General features: G+C 40.2%; 1 protein-coding gene across 25 annotated transcripts in view; it reads right to left on the reverse strand.

Annotated features, from left to right (window-relative positions):
- Positions 1-22,242, reverse strand: part of LOC128110123 (homeobox protein Rhox13-like) — a 198,276-nt gene that overhangs the window by 67,858 nt on the left and 108,176 nt on the right. For 9 of the 25 annotated variants that reach the window (XR_008218084.1, XR_008218089.1, XR_008218101.1 and 6 more), the window contains one exon: positions 20,079-20,184. The exons of 13 other annotated variants lie outside the window; for them this stretch is intronic. The gene's annotated coding sequence lies outside the window, so the exon portion shown is untranslated. Of the gene's footprint in view, positions 1-20,073; positions 20,185-22,242 lie in introns of all 25 variants that reach the window. 3 more of the 25 variants (XR_008218112.1, XR_008218092.1, XR_008218090.1) reach the window with 2 other exon arrangements.

A 22,242-nucleotide genomic window follows, 5' to 3' on the forward strand; every position in this document is an offset into this window, starting at 1 on the left:
TTATTATAATATAAACCATGTTACAGGTATACCACATAATCCTACAGGTCAAGCAGTTATAGAAAGATCAAACAGAACTCTAAAGGATATGCTAAATAAACAAAAAGGAGTAACAAAAACCCCCAAAAATAGACTACATAATGCTCTATTAACTTTGAATTTTCTCAATGCCAATGAGAAAGGAACAACAGCTGCAGAGAGACATTGGATAATAGAAAAAACTACAGAATTAAATCAACCTATATACTTTAAGGATGTGCTGACCTCAGAATGGAAACCAGGATATGTGTTACATTGGGGACGAGGTTTTGCTTTTATTTCTACAGGAGAAGATAAGCTGTGGGTACCATCAAAATTGATAAAGGTTCAATTTGAACAAGAGAGACCTCTTAATTAGAGGAGGTGATAGTTCATCAACTATCGTAAACATCCAATTTAAACTAACTTACACCAGTAACACATGCCTTTTCATTTAATCAGATAACTTGTCAAAAAGGAACATCTGTTGCTAGAGTTTTCCTGCCTGGCCCACAGTCAGGACAAATCTCTCTCACCCGCCAGTCCCAAGCCGCTCAAACCCGACCAAGTAAACACAGAGACTTATATTGGTTACAAACTGTATGGCCGTGACAGGCTTCTTGCTAACTGTTCTTACAGCTTAAATTAATCCATTTCTATTAATCTATACCTTGCCACGTGGCTTGTGGCTTACCGGTACTTTACATCTTCCTTGTCCTCATGGCGGCTGGCAGTGTCTCTCTGACTCAGCCTTCCACTTCCCAGCTCTATTCTCCTCCTTGTCCCACCTATACATCCTGCCTGGCCACAGACCAATCAGTGATTTATTTACTGACCAATCAGCAACACATTTGACATACAGACCATCCCACAGCACCTCCCCTTTTCTTTTCTTAAAAAGGAAAGTTTTAACCTTTACACATCTCCAAAGTCAGCTTGGTGTATTTGGGAATTTGGGTGTAGCTTCTCTTACTACTTCCTTCTCTAAACCCAAGCACATTGCTAAAAGAAAAGTTTGAGAGATTCTTCAGTTCCATATCAGAAGAGCCCTCTGGTGTGGGACAGAAGGAAACCAATAAAAGGGACCATTGTCTTCTAGATTCTAATTCTCTGCATGCTTACTCTTGATTTCTCAGAATCCTTTCTTACATGCTATGTCCTCTTTAAATCCAAATCTTCCATTTTGATAACAAATAAGTTTTTCTAATAGCAATCTCAGAAGTCTCCAGAAGGAAGATGGGGCCCCAACAACAACTCTACCCAATCCAGAATGATGCCATGGTAATCATCATCATACTACACTTCTTACCGGAATTTCAGACAATCTTACCCATTACTCTAAGACTTACTGCAGAACCTACAGTTAGTCTAACTGAGATTTAACTATCTGAGCTTTCTCACAGTACCCAACAGAGATAACATCACCCCCTAAACAGCAGGAAGCAATTCTAAGAAAACGACGCCCCTTCTCCCTTAGGTTTCATAATTCTCAGGGTTATGGATGATGGTTATAGGGTTGGGGGTGGAAGGAAATATTAAACTCAGTATTCCAAAAAAAAAAAAAAAAAAAGAAAAGAAGAAATGGAATGGATAGGTATAAGATATTATGGTAGATTATTATGTATACTAGTAAACAAATTTAGTAAAATAGTAGCCTTAAATAATTTGCACTGTAATTTGCACTGTTATGGGTTCTTATATGTTGATACAAATGTAAACTATTTTTATATTCCTGTTTAAGATAATTTGTATATTGATACAAATAGGGAACTATATTTGTTATAATGTATATATATTTCTACTCTTATTTGAAATACTTGTATATTGATACAAATGTAAATTTATATCTGTCATACTTTATGTAGGTTCTACTTCTGTTTAGGATATTCGGTATATTGATATATATTTAAGATTATTGTCATATTGCATATCGCACTATATACTCCTACCTCTGTTATAACATCTTGTGTATTGTCACAATTTTGAAGTCATCGTTCTTTACCATACAGTTGCTTATAGACTGTTTACCTTGTCTACGTGAAGCCTTAGTCCTTAGGTTATTTCGGTAGATAAGACTTATAGATTTATAGTCACCTATGCTTGTCATCTCTATAGTTACGTTAGTTAGGTTATCCAGATTTACAGATACATAGGTCAGATGGACAGGTAATCTTCAAACACTTCATAGACCTAGAGAATATGGCATTTAAATAACTTAGAATTCTGTTGATGTGAGACATAATTGCTCCTGGCTGCACCAATTTGATCCCGAGAGAATGTTGGGCTTCTAAGACATTTCCATTTGGAAGTTTGTCTTCTTGGCACAAAATGGCCTACTGGGCAAAGAACTGCCCTTGCCTCGATGGCTGACAGTACTAATGCAATGCTATGCTTTCTGGACAAGCGGGACACAAGGAAAGCGACCACTGTACTCTGCCAAGACAGGGTAAGATGGTCTTTCAGAATTCCTGCTTCTGAAAATGGTCTGTCAGATACTTTAGGCCTGTAGCCAATTTGAATGCACCAACAATGCTGAGAAACACTAGGTGACTGTCCAGGCTGCCAGCTGTCTCCGTCTACTCTCGCAAGATTCCCGAAAGTTGCTTGCATCCATCTACCATTTCTCAGGTACCATTATATTCCTTCTCAGGTCTTTGATGGGATTGAAGACTAGCAGTTATAGTTACAACTTAGTAGATAGAACATTTTAAGTATTAGATTCAGGTTCTTTAGGATAGGACACCTTTTGGAATGATCTTTGTAACATGCCATTTACCTATGCTCTATACTTCTCTGGACTTTAGTATGTGTTTCTTGCTTGATATTGTTTGCATTGGTTGTACTTCCATCTTATCTAGGTCATTATCCCTCATTATTCCTGGACAATATTTGATAACCATTCCTTTGTATATAGTCTTGTATTAGGTTAGAACTTTCTTATTTAGACAAAAAGGGGGAGATGTAGTGGGTAGCCATTCCAGCTTTGATCTGGAAGTTCCAACCCCCATTGAGACTTCGGCAACTGTCACGCCTACAAGGCGGGGCCAAGGGAGGGGCCAGGGGACCCAAGAGCTGGATTGGGGGGCGCTCGCTCTGTTGCGGGACCCTGGATAGTGGAGGTGAACCAAGCAGAGCTCCAGAGAACACCGCTGGACTGTGATACACCTTCCCCAGACTCCGCGACCTACCTATTCCTTAATTTGTAAGTTACGCCATTAAATAAATCTCCTTTTAACTACGTGGAGTGGCCTTAATAATTTCACCAATAAACATCCCCAAAAAACCTTGGGGAAAGGTTTTTGTTTTTGTCTTTTAGGAGAATGAAGGTTAAGGAATTTGAAGAACACTGGACAAATGAGACAACTGAAGAAAAGGGACAAATCATCTATCCTAAGAAACAGAGTGAAATGGCATATGGGTATGTTATCTAAAAAAATTTTATGTCTTCCTAAATGTTTGTTTCTGCTTTTCTTTAAAGATTTAACACTATTTAACTTCTAATAGTCCCAGTTCAATTAAAATTTAAAGCTGACTTTGGAGTTGGAGAATGGCTCTCTCCTTCTTTAAACTCAAGCATGTTGTTAAAAGGAAAATGCAAACTCCCTGTATCATGCCAGAAGAAAAGAGCCATCTTCTGCTATGGGACAGGAGAAAAGCCAAATTAATTAAGGGACTATTCTATTACGAATCTCAACTCTTTGATTCTATTCTGATTCTTTAAACTTTTCTTAAAGTATGAATTTTATATCAAAATTTACAAGATCAATATATGTAGATATATATACATTTTAAACTTTGTTAAGATATAAATGGTCATATAGAGTACTAACTAATTCTAAAAAGTCGCATATATAGTCTTTGTGTTCGAGTCTCTTATCAGTTTTTTGCAGGAAATCACGGTTAGGCCTAACATCAACTGAAGTCTCCAGGAAGAAGATGGGGCACCACAACAACAACAATTCCACGTGGACAATAATAACATCATTAAGCTGACAAACATCATCTACAGATCAGCTTTGAACTACAAAGTGCTCAGAGCAATTTTGAGAGAGCTAGCTGAGATAATCCAGTCTCAAAGACTACTTGAATAAGGATTTGAGATAAACCCTGAATTTTGGCATTATACACAGACTGGGTAATGAAGGATATATTTACCTTTCCTAGAATTTGACAATTAACCTAAAATTTTTCTTTCAGGATAAAGATACCTTCGCCCATACCCAGCAGGAAGCAATTTCAAGAATACGACACCCACATTCCCAAAGAGGTGGTGTGGGGCGGTTGGTTTTTTTGGTCTTTTAATGGGTTTTGGGTCTGGGATAATTTTCATTGATTAGGGGGGTTGGTTACAAGTTGTTGTCAAGGGTTAGGAAAAAGGCTAAGCAAAGGAGATTAGATTTAAGGTTCTTATTAAAAAAAAAAGAAAAGAAAAATGTAAATACTTTACATTGGATTGGATTGTTTTATATTGTATACAAATTATATATATTGAAATTGATATTGTTAGAAAATGTTATATATATTTTTCTAATTGTACCATTCATCTAACAATGTAATGCAATTTTCTGATCCTTGAATGTTATTACCAACTATTAGGATATAAAGAAATGAAAGTTAGTAGTTAGACATTATAATAGAACTTGTAGTTATATTAGGTATGTTTTCAAGATTGAGTAGATATATTTTAGATAGACAGGTTATCTTCAAACCCTTCAGAGATCTACAGAATATGGCATTTAAAATGTTTTAATAACTTAGAAAATTTTTCTTTTTTGTTATGACTATGAGACATGTCGGCTCCTGGCAGTACCAATCTACTTCAGAGAAAATATGGGCATTGAAGAAACTGCATATGGAGTTAACTTTCATTGTGGCAAAAGTTAGCCACTGGACAACAAAGTATCCTCGAATCAACAGGACAAAATGGACAGACAGGACATAAAACAAAGGATTACTGATTCTTTCCAAAACAAGTGTGGTTATGGCTTTATCAAAAGGCATCTTCAGAGGCCAGGACAATATGGCACCATCCCTGAAGTGGCCTTCGCAATTCGGAAAAGGTACAGTGCCCTTTTCTTCGAAGGCAGCTGAATAGGCAGTGGGCCGATGGCCTCTGATGTGCAATGGAACAGCAGCTGAAACAGTTATTCTTGAAGAGTAACTAAGCTCACGCCTCTCAATAGTAGACTGGCATTTGATAGAGGGATATGGAGAAGGATGGGATGCTGAGATGAAGCCATATATACACAGCCAAGAAGAATGGACAGCTGAATTAAAAAACCATCAACAATTTCCAGAATTTAAAATCCTGAATCATGACATGACACTAGTGGAATTCAGATGTTTCTGGTACATGGACTACTCTCACTCAATGTGAGGTTGAACTGTTGACCTTGTGTACATCCTACTTCACAAATGAGTCTGTCAGATATGCTAAGCCTATAGGCTGAAGATGATGCCCCAGCACTGCAGAGAAACCTCAGGTGACTGTCCAGACAGCTGGCTGTTTCTGTCAACTCACAAATTTTTTGGAAGTTGCTTGCATGCACTTCCTGTTTTTATTTTTGTTAGCTAATATTATTTCCTTCTTGGGTCTCTGAAGGAGTTGAAGATTAGTTAGTTATAGTTGAAGGTTAGTTAGTTATAGTTGAAGATTAATTAGGATACATTTTGGACTTACCAAAATAGGATAGATAATGAAATTATTTTCTCTGAATTTGTCAAATACAAATGGACTAGACATTGTTTAGGTATTTATTACTTGTATATATTATATATAGTTATTGTACTTTTGTATATAGTTTTTCTTATATTAGTTATAAGCTTTTTCTTTTTTTTCCTTTTTATTAAAATAGAAAAGGGGAAATATGGTGATATTTTATTTGTATTAAAATGTTATTTGTATGTTAATAAATAAAGTTGCCCGGGGGTCAGAGCTATTAGCAAGCCATAGGAAAGCAGGGCAGTGGTAGCGTACGCTTGTAATTCCAGCACTTGGTAGGCAGAGCTGGGTAAGTCTCTGTGTGTTCAGGGATACAGCCATTATTGGATACACATGCCTTTAATCTTAATACCAATCATGGAAAACCTGGAGGCCTATACAGACAGGCTGTGAGGAGGCGGTCATGTGGTTGGGTTTACAACCAATGAGAAGGCAGAACAGGAACTCTATATAAAGACTTTAACACAGGGGTAGCTCTGGTTCGGAGAGGTAGGACCACTGCAGGAGGAAGGGTAAGGTTTTAGCTCTTAGCTCTGACCTCTTGGCTTTCTTCTTTGCATTGGTTCTGTGTTTCTTATTTAATAAGAAGGTTGGATACATCTACAGGGGCTCCTCAGCTATTGGTCCACAGTTCATGCATTTCCACTAGTTTGGCTAGTTGTCTCTGTACTTTTACCAATCATGGTCTCGATATGTCTTGCTCATAGAATCTCTCCACTCTCTCACCGATTGGACTCCTGGAGCTTTGCCTGGGACCCAGCCATGGATCTCTGCATCTGCTTCCATTAGATACTGGATGAGGGTTCTATGATGACAGGGTATTCAGCTATCTGATCACCAGAGTAGGTCAGCTCAGGCATCCTCTTGACCATTGCCAGTAGTCTATGGTGGAGTCATCCTTGTAGATTCCTGGAAACCTCCCTAGCACTCTGCTTCTCACCATTCCCATGGTGTCTTCATTTATCATGGTATCTCTTTCCTTGTTCTCCCACTTTGTTCCTCTTCCAACTCCAGTCTCCCACTCCCCTAAGCACTCATTCTCTTGTCCCTAGACCTCCATTAGTAATTTGGCCATTTGAGATTCTTCTGTTGAGAATTCTCTGTTTAGCTCTATAGTTCATTTTTTAAACTGGACTGTTAGGTATTTTGATGTCTAGTTTCTTGAGTTCTTTATATATTCTGGAGATCGGCCCTCTGCCAGATGTGGGGTTGGTGAAGATCTTTTCCTATTCTGTAGGCTGTTGTTTTGTCTTATTGACTGTGTCCTTAGCCCTACAAAAGCTTCTTACTTTCAAGGGGTCCCATTTATTAATTGTTGCTCTCAGTGTCTGTGCTGCTGGTGTTATATTTAGGAAGTGATATCTGGTGCCAATGCATTCAAGACTACTTCCTACTTTCTCTTCTATCAGGTTCAGAGTAATTAGATTTATGTTGAGGTCTTTGATCCACTTGGACTTAAGTTTTGTGCACGGTAACAGATATAGATCTATTTGTAGCCTTCTGTATGTTGACATCTAGTTATGCCAGCACCATTTGTTGAAGATGCTTTCTTTTTTCCATTGTACAGTTTTGGCTTCTTTGTCAAAATTTAGGTGTTCATATGTGTGCAGATTAATGTCAGGGTCTTCAATTCGATTGCATTGGTCCACATTTCGACTTTTATGCCAGTACCAAGCTGTTTTTATTACTGTAGCTCTATTAGAGCTTGAGATCGGGATCCTGATGCCTCCAGAGGTTGCTTTATTTTACAGAAGATACTGTATTGTTGAGGAATCTTTTAGCTATCCTGGGTTTTTTGTTTTTCCATATGAAGTTGAGTATTTTTCTTTCCAGGTCTGTGAAGAATTGTGTTGGGACTTTTATGGGGAATGCATTGAATCTGTAGATTGCTTTTGGTAAGATAGCCATTTTTACTATGTTAATCCTACCTATCCATAAGCATGGGAGATCTTTCCATTTTCTGATATCTTCTTCAATTTCTTTTTTCAAAGACTTAAAGTTCTTGTCATACAGGTCCTTCTCTTGCTTAGTTAGAGTTACCCCAAGATATTTTATATCATTTATGGCTATTGTAAAGGGTGATGTTTCTCTGATTTCTTTCTCAGCTCATTTATCATTTGTATATAGGAGGGCTACTGATTTTTTTTTTTGAGTTAATCTTGTATCCTGACACATTACTGAAGGTGTTTATTAGCTATAGGAGTTTCTTGGTTGAATTTTTGAGGTCACTTATGTATACTATCATGTCATCTGCAAATAGTAAAAGTTTGACTTCTTCCTTTTCAATTTGTATCCTTTTGATCACCTGTTCTTGTCTTATTTCTCTAGCTAGAACTTCAAGTACTATATTGAATAAATATGGAAAGAATGGACAGCCTTGTCTTGTTCCTGATTATAGTGTAATTGCTTTGTGTTTCTCTCCATTTAATTTGATATTGGCTGTTGGCTTGCTATAAATTGCTTTTATTATGTTTAGGTATGTTCCCTGTGTTCCTGATCTCTCCAAGACCTTTATCATGAAGCAGTGTTGGATTTTGTCAAAGGCCTTTTCAGCATCTAATGAAATGATCATGTGGTTTTTGTCTTTCAGTTTGTTTATATGGTATATTACATTGACAGATTTTCACATGTTGAATGAACCTTGAATCTCTGGGATGAGGCCTACTTGATTATGCTGGATATTTTTTTTATGTGTGCTTGGAGTCTGTTTGCCAATATTTTATTGAGTATTTTTACATCAATGTTCATGAGGGAGATTGGTCTGTAGTTCTCTTTCTTTGTTACATCTTTGTTTGGCTTGGGAATCAGAGTAACTGCAGCCTCATAAAAAGAGCTTCCTTCTGTTTCTATTGTGTGGAATAATTTGCAGAATGTTGGTATTAACTCTTTGAAAATCTGGTAGAATTCTGTGTTGAAACCATTTTGTCCTGGGATTTTTTTGGTTGGGAGACTTTTAATGTCTGTTTCTATTTCCTTAGGGGTTATTGGTCTATTGAAATAGTTTATCTGGTCTCGATTTAACTTTGGTATGTGGTACCTATCCAGAAAATTATCCATTTCTTCTAGATTTTCCAGTTTTGTGGAGTAGAGGTTTTTGAAGTATGACCTGATGATTTTCTGGATTTCCTCAGTGTTAGTTGTTATGTCTCCCTTTTCATTTCTGATTTTGCTAATTTGGATGCTCTCTCCCTGCCTTTTGGTTAGTTTGGATAAAGGCTTGTCTATCTAGTTGATTGTCTCAAAGAATCAACTCTTTGTTTAATTAACTTTTTGTATTGTTCTCTTTGTTTCTATTATATTGTTTTCAGCTTTCAATTTGATTATTTCCTGGCGTCTATTCCTCCTGGGTGACTTTGCTTCTTCTTGTTCTAGAGCTTTCAGGTGTGCTGTTAAGTCACTAGTGTGAGATTTCTCCAACTTCTTCATGTGGGCATTTAGTGCTATGAATTTCCATCTTAGTACTGCTTACATAGTGTCCCATAAGTTTGGGTATGTGGTATATTCATTTTTATTGATCTCTAGGAAGTCTTTAATTTCTATCTTTATTTCTTCCTTGACCCATTTGTGATTCAGTCATTATTCGGTTTCCATGAGATTGTAGGTTTTCTGTAATTTTAGTTGTTGTTGAAATCTAACTTTAAACCATGGTGGTCTGATAGAATACAGGAGGTTATTCTATTTTTTTTTTTTTTGTATCTGTTGAGATTTGCTTTGTGACCAAGTATGTGGTTTTTTTTGGAGAAGGTTCCATGGGCAGCTGTGAAGAAGGTATATTCCTTTTTGTTAGGGTGGAATGTTCTCTAGATAACGATTATGTCCGTTTGAGTCATAACATCAGTTAAGTCCCTTATTTCGCTGTTACATTTTCATCTGGCAGATCTGTCCAGTGGTGACAGTGGGGTGTTGAAGTCTCCCACTATTAGTGTGTGGGGTTTTATGTGTGATTTAAGCTTTAGTAATGTATCTTTTACAAATGTGGGTACTCTTGTATTTGGGGCATAAATGTTCAGAATTGAAACTTCCTCTTGGTGGATCTTTCCTGTGATGAGCATGTAATGTCCTTCTTGATCTCTTTTGATTGATTTTAGTGTGAAGTCTATTTTGCTGGATATTAGGATGTTTAAAACAGCTTGCTTCTTAAGACCATTTGATTGGAAAGACTTTTCCCAGCCTTTTACTCTGAAGTAGTGTCTATCTTTGAAGTTGAGGTGTGTTTCTTGCGTGCAGCAGAAAGATGGGTCCTGCTTTCTATCCATTCTGTTAGCCTATGTCCTTTTTTTTTTAATTTATTTTAATTTATTTTGCAATACAATTCAGTTCTACATATCGGTCACAGATTCCCTTGTTCTCCCCCCCTCCCGTCCCCCTCACCTTCCCCCCAACGCCCCCCCCCCCCCCATTCCCATCTCCTCCAGGGCAAAGCCTTCCCCACAGACTGAGGTCAACCTGGTAGACTCAGTCCAGGTAGGTCTAGTCCCCTCCTCCCAGGCCAAGCCAAACAATCCTGCATAGGCCCCAGGTTTCAAACAGCCAACTCATGCAATGAGCACAAGATCTGGTCCCACTGCCTGGATGCCTCCCAAACAGATCAAGCCAATCAACTGTCTCACCCATTCGGAGGGCCTGATCCAGTGTGGACCCCTCAGCCATTGGTTCATAGTTCATGTGTTTCCATTCATTTGGCTATTTGTCCCTGTGCTTTATCCAACCTTGGTCTCAACAATTCTCGCTCATATAAACCCTCCTCATTCTCGTTGATTGGACTCCCAGAGATCCACCCAGGGCCTAGTCATGGATCTCTGCATCCAGATCCCTCAGTAGTTGGATGAGGTTTCTAGCACAACAATTAGGGTGTTTGGCCATCCCATCACCAGAGTAGGTCAGTTCGGGCTGTCTCTCGACCATTGCCAGCAGTCTGTTGTGTGGGTATCTTTGTGGATTTCTGTGGGCCTCTCTAGCACTTTGCTTCTTCCTGTTCTCATGTGGTCTTCATTTACCATGGTCTCCTATTCCTTGTTCTCCCTCTCTGTTGTTGATCCAGCTGGGATCTCCCGCTCCCCCAAGCTCTCTTTCCCTCAACCCTCGCCTTTCATTACCCCCACTCATGTCCAGGCTGTTCATGTAGATCTCATTCCATTTCTCTGTCATTGGGCGATCCCTGTGTCTTTCTTGGGGTCCTGTTTTCCGGGTAGCCTCCCTGGTGATGTGAGTAGCAGACAATTCATCCTTGTTTCATGTCTAGTATCCTGCTATGAGTGAGTACATACCATGTTTGTCTTTCTGAGTCTGGGTTACCTCACTCAGGATGATTTTTTCTAGATCCATCCATTTGTCTGCAAACCTCATGATGCCATTGTTTTTTTCTGCTGAGTAGTATTCCATTGTGTATATGTACCACATTTTGTTTATCCATTCTTCAGTTGAAGGGCATCTGGGTTGTTTCCATGTTCTGGCTATTACAAACAATGCTGATATGAACATAGCTGAACAAGTGCTCTTATGGTGTGGTTGAGCATTTCTTGGGTATATGCCCAAGAGTGGTATAGCTGGATCTTGGGGGAGATTGATTCCCAATTTTCTAAGAAAGCGCCATATTGATTTCCAAAGTGGTTGTACAAGCTTGCATTCCCACCAGCAGTGGAGGAGAGTTCCCCTAGCTCCACATCCTCTCCAGCATAAGGTGTCTTCAGTGTTTTTGATCTTAGCCATTCTGACAGGCGTAAGGTGGTATCTCAGAGTTGTTTTGATTTGCATTTCCCTGATGATTAGGGATGATGAGCAATTCCTTAAATGTCTTTCGGCCATTTGAGTTTCCTCTGTTGAGAATTCTCTGTTTAGTTCTATAGCCCATTTCTTAATTGGACTGTTGGGCATTTTGATGTCTAATTTCTTGAGTTCCTTATATATTCTGGATATCAGTCCTCTGTCAGATGTGGGGTTGGTGAAGATCTTTTCCCATTCTGTAGGCTGTCGCTTTGCCTTGTTGACCGTATCCTTTGCTCTACAAAAGCTTCTCAGTTTCAAAAGGTCCCATTGATTGATTGTTTCTCTCAGAGTCTGTGCTACTGGTGTTCTATTTAGGAAGTAGTCTCCAATGCCAATGCGTTCAAGACTACTTCCTACTTTCTCTTCTAGCAGGTTCAGAGTATCTGGATTTATGTTGAGGTCCTTGATCCACTTGGACTTAAATTTTGTGCATGGTGATAGATATGGATCTATTTGCAGCCTTCTACATGTTGATATCCAGTTTTGCCAGCACCATTTGTTGAAGATGCTTTCTTTTTTCCATTGTGCACTTTTGGCTTCTTTGTCAAAAATTATATGTTCATAGGAGTGCGGATTAATGTCAGGGTCTTCAATTCGATTCCATTGGTCCACATGTCGGTTTCTATGCCAGTACCAAGCTGTTTTTATTACTGTAGCTCTATAGTAGAGCTTGAAGTCAGGGATCGTGATGCCTCCAGAAGTTGTGTTATTGTACAGGATTCCTTTGGCTATCCTGGGTTTTTTGTTTTTCCATATGAAGTTGAGTATTATTCTTTCCAGGTCTGTGAAGAATTGTGTTGGTATTTTGATGGGGATTGCATTGAATCTGTAGATTGCTTTTGGTAAGATTGCCATTTTTACTATGTTAGTCCTGCCTATCCATGAGCATGGGAGATCTTTCCATTTTCTGACATCTTCTTCAATTTCTTTTTTCAGGGACTTAAAGTTCTTGTCATATAGGTCCTTCACTTGCTTGGTTAGTGTTACCCCAAGGTATTTTATGTCATTTGTGGCTATAGTAAAGGGTGATGTATCTCTGATTTCCTTCTCCACTTCTTTGTCCATTGTATATAGGAGGGCTACTGATTTTTTTGAGTTGATCTTGTATCCTGCTATGTTGCTGAAGGTGTTTATAAGCTGTATCAGTTCCTTGGTGGAATCTTTGGGGTCGCTCAAGTATACTATCATGTCATCTGCAAATAGGGAAAGCTTGACTTCTTCCTTTCCAATTTGTATCCCCTTAATCTCCTTATGTTGTCTTATTGCTCTGGCTAGAACTTCAAGTACTACATTGAATAAGTATGGGGAGAGTGGACAGCCTTGCCTCGTTCCTGATTTTAGTGGAATTGCTTTGAGTTTCTCTCCATTTAATTTGATGTTTTCTGTTGGCTTGCTGTAAATTGCCTTTATTATGTTTAGGTATGTTCCCTGTATTCCTGATCGCTCTAATACCTTTATCATGAAGGGGTGTTGGATTTTGTCAAATGCCTTTTCTGCATCCAGTGAGATGATCATATGGTTTTTTTCTTTGAGTTTGTTTATATGGTGTATTATATTGACGGACTTTCGTATGTTGAACCACCCTTGCATCCCTGGAATGAATCCTACTTGATCATGGTGGATAATTGTTTTGATGTGTTCTTGGAGTCTGTTTGCCAGTATTTTATTGAGTATTTTTGCATCAATGTTCATGAGGGAGATCGGTCTGTAGTTCTCTTTCTTTGTTGTATCCTTGTTTGGTTTAGGAATTAGGGTAATTGTAGCCTCGTAGAAGGAGTTTGGTAATGTTCCTTCTGTTTCTATTGTGTGGAACAATTTAGAGAGTATTGGTATTAACTCTTCTTTGAAGATCTGGTAGAATTCTGCGCTGAAACCATCTGGTCCTGGGCTTTTTTTGGTTGGGAGACTTTTAATGACTGTTTCTATTTCGTTAGGGGTTATTGGACTATTTAAATAGTTTATCTGGTCTTGATTTAACTTAGGTATGTGGTACCTATCCAGAAAGTTATCCATTTCTTTTAGGTTTTTCAGTTTTGTCGAATAGAGGTTTTTGAAGTATGACCTGATGATTCTCTGGATTTCCTCAATGTCTGTTGTTATGTCCCCCTTTTCATTTCTGATTTTGTTGATTTGGATGCTCTCTCTCTGTCTTTTGGTTAGTTTGGATAAGGGCTTGTCTATCTTGTTGATTTTCTCAAAGAACCAACTCTTTGTTTCATTAATTTTTTGTATTGTTCTCTTTGTTTCTATTGTATTGATTTCAGCTCTCACTTTGATAATTTCCTGGCATCTATTTTTCCTGGGAGACTGTGCTTCTTCTTGTTCTAGAGCTTTCAGGTATGCTGTTAAGTCTCTAGTGTGAGATTTCTCCAACTTATTTATGTGGGCATTTAGTGCTATGAATTTCCCTCTTAGTACTGCTTTCATAGTGTCCCATAAATTTGGATATGTGGTGTCTTCATTTTCATTGATCTCTAGGAAGTCTTTAATTTCTTTCTTTATTTCTTCCTTAACCCATTGGTGATTCAGTTGGGTATTATTCAGTTTCCATGAGATTGCAGGTTTTCTGTAGTTTTTGTTGTTGTTGAAATCCAACTTTAGACCATGGTGGTCTGATAGAACACAGGAGGTTATTCCAATTGTTTTGTATCTGTTTAGATTTGTTTTGTGGCCAAGTATGTGGTCAATTTTAGAGAAGGTTCCATGGGGTGCTGAGAAGAAGGTATATTCTTTTTTGTTAGGATGGAATGTTCTGTAGATATCGATTAAGTCCATTTGAGTCATGACATCAGTTAAGTCCTTTATTTCTCTGTTAAGTTTCAATTTGGGAGATCTGTCCAGTGGTGAAAGTGGGGTGTTGAGGTCTCCCACTATTAATGTGTGGGGTTTTATATGTGATTTAAGCTTTAGTAATGTTTCTTTTACATATGTGGGTGCCCTTGTGTTTGGGGCATAAATATTCAGAATTGAGACTTCATCTTGGTGGATCTTTCCTGTGATGAGTATGTAATGCCCTTCTTGATCTCTTTTGATTGATTTTAGTTTGAAGTCTATTTTGCTGGATATCAGGATGGCTACACCCGCTTGTTTCTTAAGACCGTTTGATTGGAAAGTCTTTTCCCAGCCTTTTATTTTTAGGTAGTGTCTATCTTCGAATTTGAGATGTGTTTCTTGTATGCAGCAGAAAGATGGGTCCTGCTTTCGTATCCATTCTGTAAGCCTATGTCTTTTTATAGGTGAATTAAGTCCATTGATATTGAGGGAAATTAATGACCAGTGATTGTTCATTCCTGTTATTTTTTGGTGGTGATGTGTGGGTACTTCTATACGTTGGGGTTTACTGCTGTGGCTTTATCTGTTGCCTGTGTTTTCGAGGGTGTATCTGACTTCCTTAGGTTGGAATTTTCCTTCTAGTGCTTTCTGTAGGGCTGGGTTTGTGGATAAGTATTGTTTAAATCTGGCTTTGTCATGGAATGTCTTGTTCACTCCATCTATGGTGATTGAAAGTTTTGCTGGGTATATTAGTCTAGGCTGACATCCATGGTCTCTTAGTGTCTGCATTACATCTGTCCAGGTTCTTCTGGCTTTCAAAGTCTCCATTGAGAAATCGGGTGTTATTCTGATGGGTTTGCCTTTATATGTCACTTGGCCTTTTTCCTTTGCTGCTCTTAATATTCTTTCTTTATTCTGTACGTTTAGTTGTTTAACTATTATGTGGCGAGGGGACTTTTTTGGGGGGTCTAGTCGGTTTGGTGTTCTATAAGCTTCTTGTATCTTCATAGGCATTTCCTTCTTTAAGTTGGGAAAGTTTTCTTCTATGATCTTGTTGAATATATTTTCTGTGCCCTTGAGTTGGTATTCTTCTCCTTCTTCGACCCCTATTATTCTTAGGTTTGGTCTTTTCATGGTGTCCCAAATTTCTTGGACATTTTGGTTCATGACTTTGTTGGCTTTAGTGTTTTCTTTGACTGATGAATGTATTTCTTCTACTGTATCTTCAACGCTAGAGATCCTCTCTTCCATCTCTTGCATTCTGTTGATTATACTTGCATCTGAAGTTCCCAATCGTTTTCTCAGATTTTCTATTTCCAGCATTCCCTCTGTTTGTGTCTTCTTCATTTTTTCTATTTCCCTTTTCAGGTCTTGGACTGTTTCCTTCATTTGTTTCATTGATTTTTCTTGATTTTCTCTCAGTATTTTATTGTTTTCTTCCAGGACTTTATTGATTTCTTCTAATTTGTTTGCCCTTTCCTCTAGTTGTTTACAGCGTTCTTCACATTTTTTTGTCTTTTCCTCTACACAAGCCTCTAGCTTCTTCATGATGTCATTCATAAGGCTGTTTTCTTCTGCTTCTTCCAATTTCTGATGTTCAGGTCTAGGTGTTGGAGGAGGGCTAGGGCCTGGTGATGCTGTATTGCTATTCATTTTGTTGTATATGTTTCTGCCTTGACGTCTGCCCATCTCCTTGTGCTTCGTTACTGGCCTTATCCGCACACTTGGTTCAGCCAGACCAGTGTTCCAAAAGGGAAGTCTGGAGCAAGATGGGAGCTGGGGGCCGGCCTCTAAGTCTCAGGAAGAGGCTTGGGGCTCAGGCGGATGGGCGTGGGGGCAGGGCGTGGAGACTGCAGGGCCTGCCAGGGGTCTTGGAGAAGGGGATCCTTCCCGGTGGGGCTAGCAGGGAACCTGCCCGGTGGCCAGAACCTGGGGCCAAGTTGGGCAGGTCTTCCCTGGAGTGGCTGGTGCCCAGGGATGGGGTCTGGGGCAAGGAAGGGTACTCACCAGTTTTCCAAAAGGGAAGTCCGGAGCAAGATGGGAGCTGGGGGCCGGCCTCTAAGTCTCAGGAAGAGGCTTGGGGCTCAGGCGGATGGGCGTGGGGGCAGCCTATGTCCTTTTTTATAGGTGAATTAAGTCCACCGATATTAAGGGGTATTAATGACCAGTGATTGTTAATTCCTTTTATCTTTTGGTGGTAGTGTGTGTGTGTGTTTCTTTTCTTTGAGATTTACTGCTGTGGGATTATCTATTGCCTGTGTTTTCATGGTGTATCTGACTTCCTTAGGTTGGAATTTTCCTTCTAGTCCTTTCTGTAGGGCTGAATTTGTGGATAGATATTGTTTAAATCTGGTTTTGTCTTGGAGTGTTTTGTTCACTCTGTCTATGGTGATTGAAAGTTTTGGTGGGTATATTAGTCTAGGCTGGCATCCACAGTCTCTTAGTTTCTGCATTACATCTGTCCAGGTCCTTCTGGCTTTCAAAATCTCCATTGAGAACTCAGGTATTATTCTGAAGGGTTTGCCTTTATAAGTCACTTGGCCTTTTTCCTTTACTGCTCTTAATATTCTTTCTTTATTCTGTATGTTTAATGGTTTAATTATTATGTGGCAAGGGTACTTTTTTGGGGGTCTACTCTGGTGTTCTATAGGCTTCTTGTATCTTCATAGATATTTCCTTCTTTAAGTTGGGAAAGTTTTCTTCTATGATATTGTTGAATACATTTTCTGTGCCTTTGAGTTGGTATTCTTCTTCTTCTTCTATTCCTATTATTTTTAGGTTTGGTCTTTTCATGGTGTCCCAGATTTCCTGGATATTTTGTATTATGACCTTTTAGCTTTGGTCTTCACTTTGAGTGACAAATCTATTTCCTCTATTGTGTCCTCTATACCAGAGAGTCTCTCTTACATCTCTTGTATTCTGTTGGTTATGTTTGCATCTGTGTTTTCTGTTCATTTACTCAGATTTTATATTTCCAGCATTCCCTCTCTTTGGGACTTCTTCATTGTTTCTATTTCCCTTTCCAGGTCTTGAACTGTTTCCCTCACATGTTTACTTGCTTTTTTCATGGATCTCTTGGCTTTCTTTAAGGAATTTATTGATTCCTTACAATTTTTTTGTCTTTTCCTCAATTTATTTCAATTTTTTGTTTGTCTTTTACTCAATTTTTTAAGGGAATTTTTCATTTTTTTCTTGAAAGACCTCTTGCATCTTCATGAAGCTATTTTTAAGGTCACTTTCTTCTGCTTCTTTCACCTGGTGATGTTCAGGTCTTGCTGTTGGAGGAGGGCTGGGTTCTGAAGATGCCATATTGCTCTTTATGTTGTTGTATGTATTTTTGCACTGACATCTACCAGTCTTTTCCTCTAATAGGTGCAAGAGGTGCTTGTGTCTGAGTGAGCTGCTCTTGGTCCAATCTGTGCTTGCAGTGTCTGTGCCTCAGGAGGCCCCTCTGGGTTCCATCTTAGCTCTTTGTCTAATTGGTGCTGGCAGATTCAGTATCTCAGGGAACTGCTCTTGGCTCAATACAAGCAGCTGATTCTGTTACTCATGGAAACTCTCTTGGTCTTATCAGGCTCTTAGTCTAGTCAGAGTGAACAAATTCTGTGTCTCACAAGGCCTCTCTTGGTCTAAAAAAAGTTAGCAGATTCTGTGTCTCAGAAAGCAGCTGTTGGTCCAGTGAGGGCTGGCATATTCCCTGTCTCAGGAGGTTACTCTTGGTCCAATGAGAGCTCTTGGTCCAATGGAAGCTCTTGGTCCAATGAGAGCTGGCAGTTAGGTTTCCTTGTCTTAGGAAGTTACTGGGGTCACAGATAGATGGGTATTGGGGCAGGGCATGGAACTTGTAGATTGCAGGTTCTGACAAGGGGTTTTATTGGGGGGACATCAGTTTTCCTTCATGTGGATGGCTGGTTACATACATCTGTACCTGGCTGCATGCACATGATAAAGAAAGGTCCATGGACAGGACAGAGTCTGTCCTTTGAAGAAAGTAAATAGTAGCAAATATCTTGACTGCAGTGGTTGTGTGTAGTAGAGAGAATTACTGTTTACAGATAATGAGATCTTAATGATTTCTAGGAAGGTCAGAACAGATGCTTGATGGCCCAGCCCAGGACTTGACAGGATAGTGGTTGTTTGGATGGACTAACAGTTCTTCTTTGATATTTTCCAGTCCCCAGGGAGGGTCCCTGGGAACACCTAATCATTCATCAGAGGCAGAGGTACCTCAACACAAAGGCAAGATGTCTGACAGAAACACTTAAATGCACAGACAGCCTCATGGAATGCATAATGGTAGAAGACCAAGGGATTTGGATGACATTTGTCCTTTCTATTCTGACTCTTGTCCATGGCCCAGGAACTGGGACACTCAACATGGAAACTATCTGTGTGCTTTCTGTCCTCTGTACAGCCTGCCATCTACCTCTGCCTGGTATAAATCCATTACTGGTCCTACAGCCAATGTGGGTAGGTGTTGTCTCCCTTGTGCCAACTGCCCACCTTCCTCTCTGTCCTATGCACCTTCCCAGTCATGAACCTGGTATGTGAGTGTTGGGAGGAGGTGTAAGGTAATACGGAACCTGAAGCTTAGTTATGTCATGGTTATCCAGAGTCTGCACAGTCATGGAACACTTGAATACATATTGGCTACTCTTGGCACCCAGAATCAAGATGCTAGCTGAGAGTCATGCACATACGTGTCAGTTAGAGCATTTCTGCTGGGCTATGAGAGCTTGCTGTGTCCAGCCCAAGTCCCAATTTATGACCAAAGTTTTGTTTCTGTGCCTTCTCATGAGTCTTGCATCTAGTGGTGGGTTTTCCAATTTAGTTCTTCTTATGTTGTCCATGCCTTGAGCATGTGACATGCCCTGATGATTGAGTGTCTCACTGTAGTGGAATGGTGTGTGTGTGTTTGGGGGGAGGAGATTGTCATGCAGGGTCAATACAGAAAGGCCTGAAAAGGCACAAGTGAAATCAGCCATCTTATAGTCTATTGGCAAGTTGGCTCTTTTTTTTTTCCCTCAGTGTAGGGCGGAGGGATAGATCCTGGAAGATGGGTACCAATGCCTTCTTAGTACAATACTGCCATCAAGCGGATTTGCTTTCCTTCTTTTGTCAACTCCTCTGTGTGCTGTTTCTCAGCAGGACCAAGGGTAAGGGTATGAATATGCATGGAGACTCTGGTCCCAGGACTGAAGTACAGGTGGCTCCAGGTTGGTTGCCAGTTCTGGGGCAAGCTAGGGTCCATGTGATCTGTGGAAGTGCTCCCTTGCCAGTTCCCCAGGCTCCCCATGTCCCAGAACACTTACCAGAGCTAAACAGGAAGTGCAGCCTCGGATTTCTTGGGGTAGCCATGTTTGTCCAAGTGCTAAAGTGCTTTCTTCCCAGGAGTCAGCTGCTTTGGAGGAGCTATGTGGGCAATGTGCTGGCGCTCACTCATGCCCTTCTCCCACCATCAATGAGTGGAGATAGCACAAGTTGCTGTGGGGACAGCAGAGGCTCTGGCTTCATGATAGTTTTTCTGAACCCACATCTATGCCTACTCCTCATTTCCTAGAATAGATGCTGCTTTGGGGATTCTGTCCTCTGTCAATGGGCTTGAGGATCCCAGAAATTCCAACAAAAGTCTCTATATTTAGCTGTCCATCTTACTTTTCTCATTTCCTTCTTCCTGCCTCAATCTGTGCTTCCTTGTAGCACAAATCTTAAAAGGTCTTATTAATAAAAACAAATCCAAATCCAGGTATTGAGGTGAGTGTTGAATGATCAAAGAAACAGAAGTCATAGCTAACCTCACCTCGCCAACTTCTCACCCGATCCTGTTCCATGAATCTTCAGACTGAAAGCTTCTGAGTCCTCAACTGAATTGATCTCAGCTGAACTGTTGCTCAACAGCCTAAAAGCTTAAAAAAAAAAAAGACAAGTCTAGTTCCTGGTCATCATGCCTTGTGTACCTTTCTGCTCCTTGCCATCCCTTTCTGGGATTAAAGGCATGTGTCTTTCCCAAGTAAGACATGAGATCTTAAGTGCAGTGATTAAAGGCCTGTGCTACCACTACCTGACCTCTATGTTTAATACAGTGGCTGTTCTGTTCTCTGACGTCCAGGCAAGTTTATTGGGGTGCACAATATATCAACCACACTTCCTCTTTCCCTCCCTTCTTTCCTATTCTCCTTTTTGGCTCCCTCCTTCATCCCATGGTCACAGATTCATTCTGTCCTCTCTGCATCATTTTCTGTACTTCCAGTATACTGGTAATGTGAAAGACATGTTATGTGGGAGAGAGTGTGTGTGTGTGCATGGGTAGGTGTGTGTATTAAAAACCACACTAATTCTCCTGATGCCTACACTGACTTTGTCCTTCTCCATATGTTCAGATCCAGGGGAGAAAACTAGCTGAAGTTGTGGATTCCTTTTGAGTTTGTCCCAAATGTAACACCAAGGGACTGCCTGAGGAAAGGGTGCTGGTGTACTGGTGTGCTGGTGTGGTACTGGCATCCTGGCAGGATCAAAGAGGACTGGGTTCTCTGTTATGTGTCCTGGTCCCCTTGAGTCTATGTAAATACCATCAGACAGCATTCCTTTGTGTGAATGGAGGGTTACAGACATCTGTCCCTGGCTGCATGTACATGGTAAAGAAAGTTCCATGGACAAGACAGAGTCTGTCCTTTGAAGAAAGTAAATTGTAGCAAATATCTTGACTGAAGTGGCAGTGTGTGGTAGAGAGAACTACCATTTACAGACAATGAGATTATAATGATTTCTAGGAAGGTCAGAACAGATGATTTGATGGCCCAGCTCAGGACTTGACAGGATAGTGGCTGTTTGGATAGACTAATAGCTCTTCTTTGATATTTTCTAGTACACAGTGATGGTCCCTGGGAACACATAATCATTCTTCAGAGGCAGAGGTACCTCCACACAAAGCAAGATGGCTGACAGAAACACTTCAATGCACAGACAGCCTCATGGAATGCACAATGGTGAAAGACCAAGGATTTGGATGACATTTGTCCTTTCTATTCTGACTCTGGTCCATGGCCCAGGAACTGGGACACTCAACAAGGAAACTATCTGTGTGCTTTCTGTCCTCTGTACAGCCTGCCATCTACCTCTGCCTGGTATAAATCCATTACTGGTCCTACAGCCAATGTGGGTAGGTGTTGTCTCCCTTGTGCCAACTGCCCACCTTCCTCTCTGTCCTATGCACCTTCCCAGTCATGAACCTGGTATGTGAGTGTTGGGAGGAGGTGTAAGGTAATATAGAACCTGAAGTTTAGATATGTCATGGTTATCCAGTGTCTGCACAGCCATGGAACACTTGAATACATATTGGCTACTCTTGGCACCCAGAATCAAGATGCTACCTGAGCATCATGCACATATTTGCCAGTTAGAGCATTTCTGCTGGGCTATGAGAGCTTGCTGTGTCCAGCCCAAGTCCCAGTTTATGACCAAAGTTTTGTTTCTGTGCCTTCTCATGACTCTCACATCTAGTAGTGGGTTTTCCAATTTAGTTCTTCTTATGTTGTTTATGCCTTGAGCATGTGACATGCCCTGATGATTGAGTGTCTCACTGTAGTGGAATGGTGTGTGTGTGTTTGGGGGGGGGGGAGATTGTCATGCAGGATCAATACAGAAAGGCCTGAAAGGACACAAGTGAAATCAGCCATCTTATAGTCTATTGGCAAGTTGGCTCTTTTTTTCCCTCAGTGTAGGGCGGAGGGATAGATCCTGGAAGATGGGTACTAATGCCTTCTTAGTACAATACTGCCATCAAGCGGATTTGCTTTCCTTCTTTTGTTAACACCTCAGTGTGCTGATTCTCAGCAGGACCCAGGGTAAGAGTATGACTATGCATGGAGACTCTGGTCCCAGGACTGAAGTGAAGGTGGCTCCAGGTCGGTTGCCAGTTCTGGGGCAAGCCAGGGTCCATGTCATCTGTGGGAGTGCTCTCTCGC

Source organism: Peromyscus californicus, unplaced genomic scaffold, assembly GCF_007827085.1.
Source record: "Peromyscus californicus insignis strain IS unplaced genomic scaffold, ASM782708v3 Scaffold_10__1_contigs__length_136768540, whole genome shotgun sequence".
Lineage (NCBI taxonomy): Eukaryota > Metazoa > Chordata > Mammalia > Rodentia > Cricetidae > Peromyscus > Peromyscus californicus.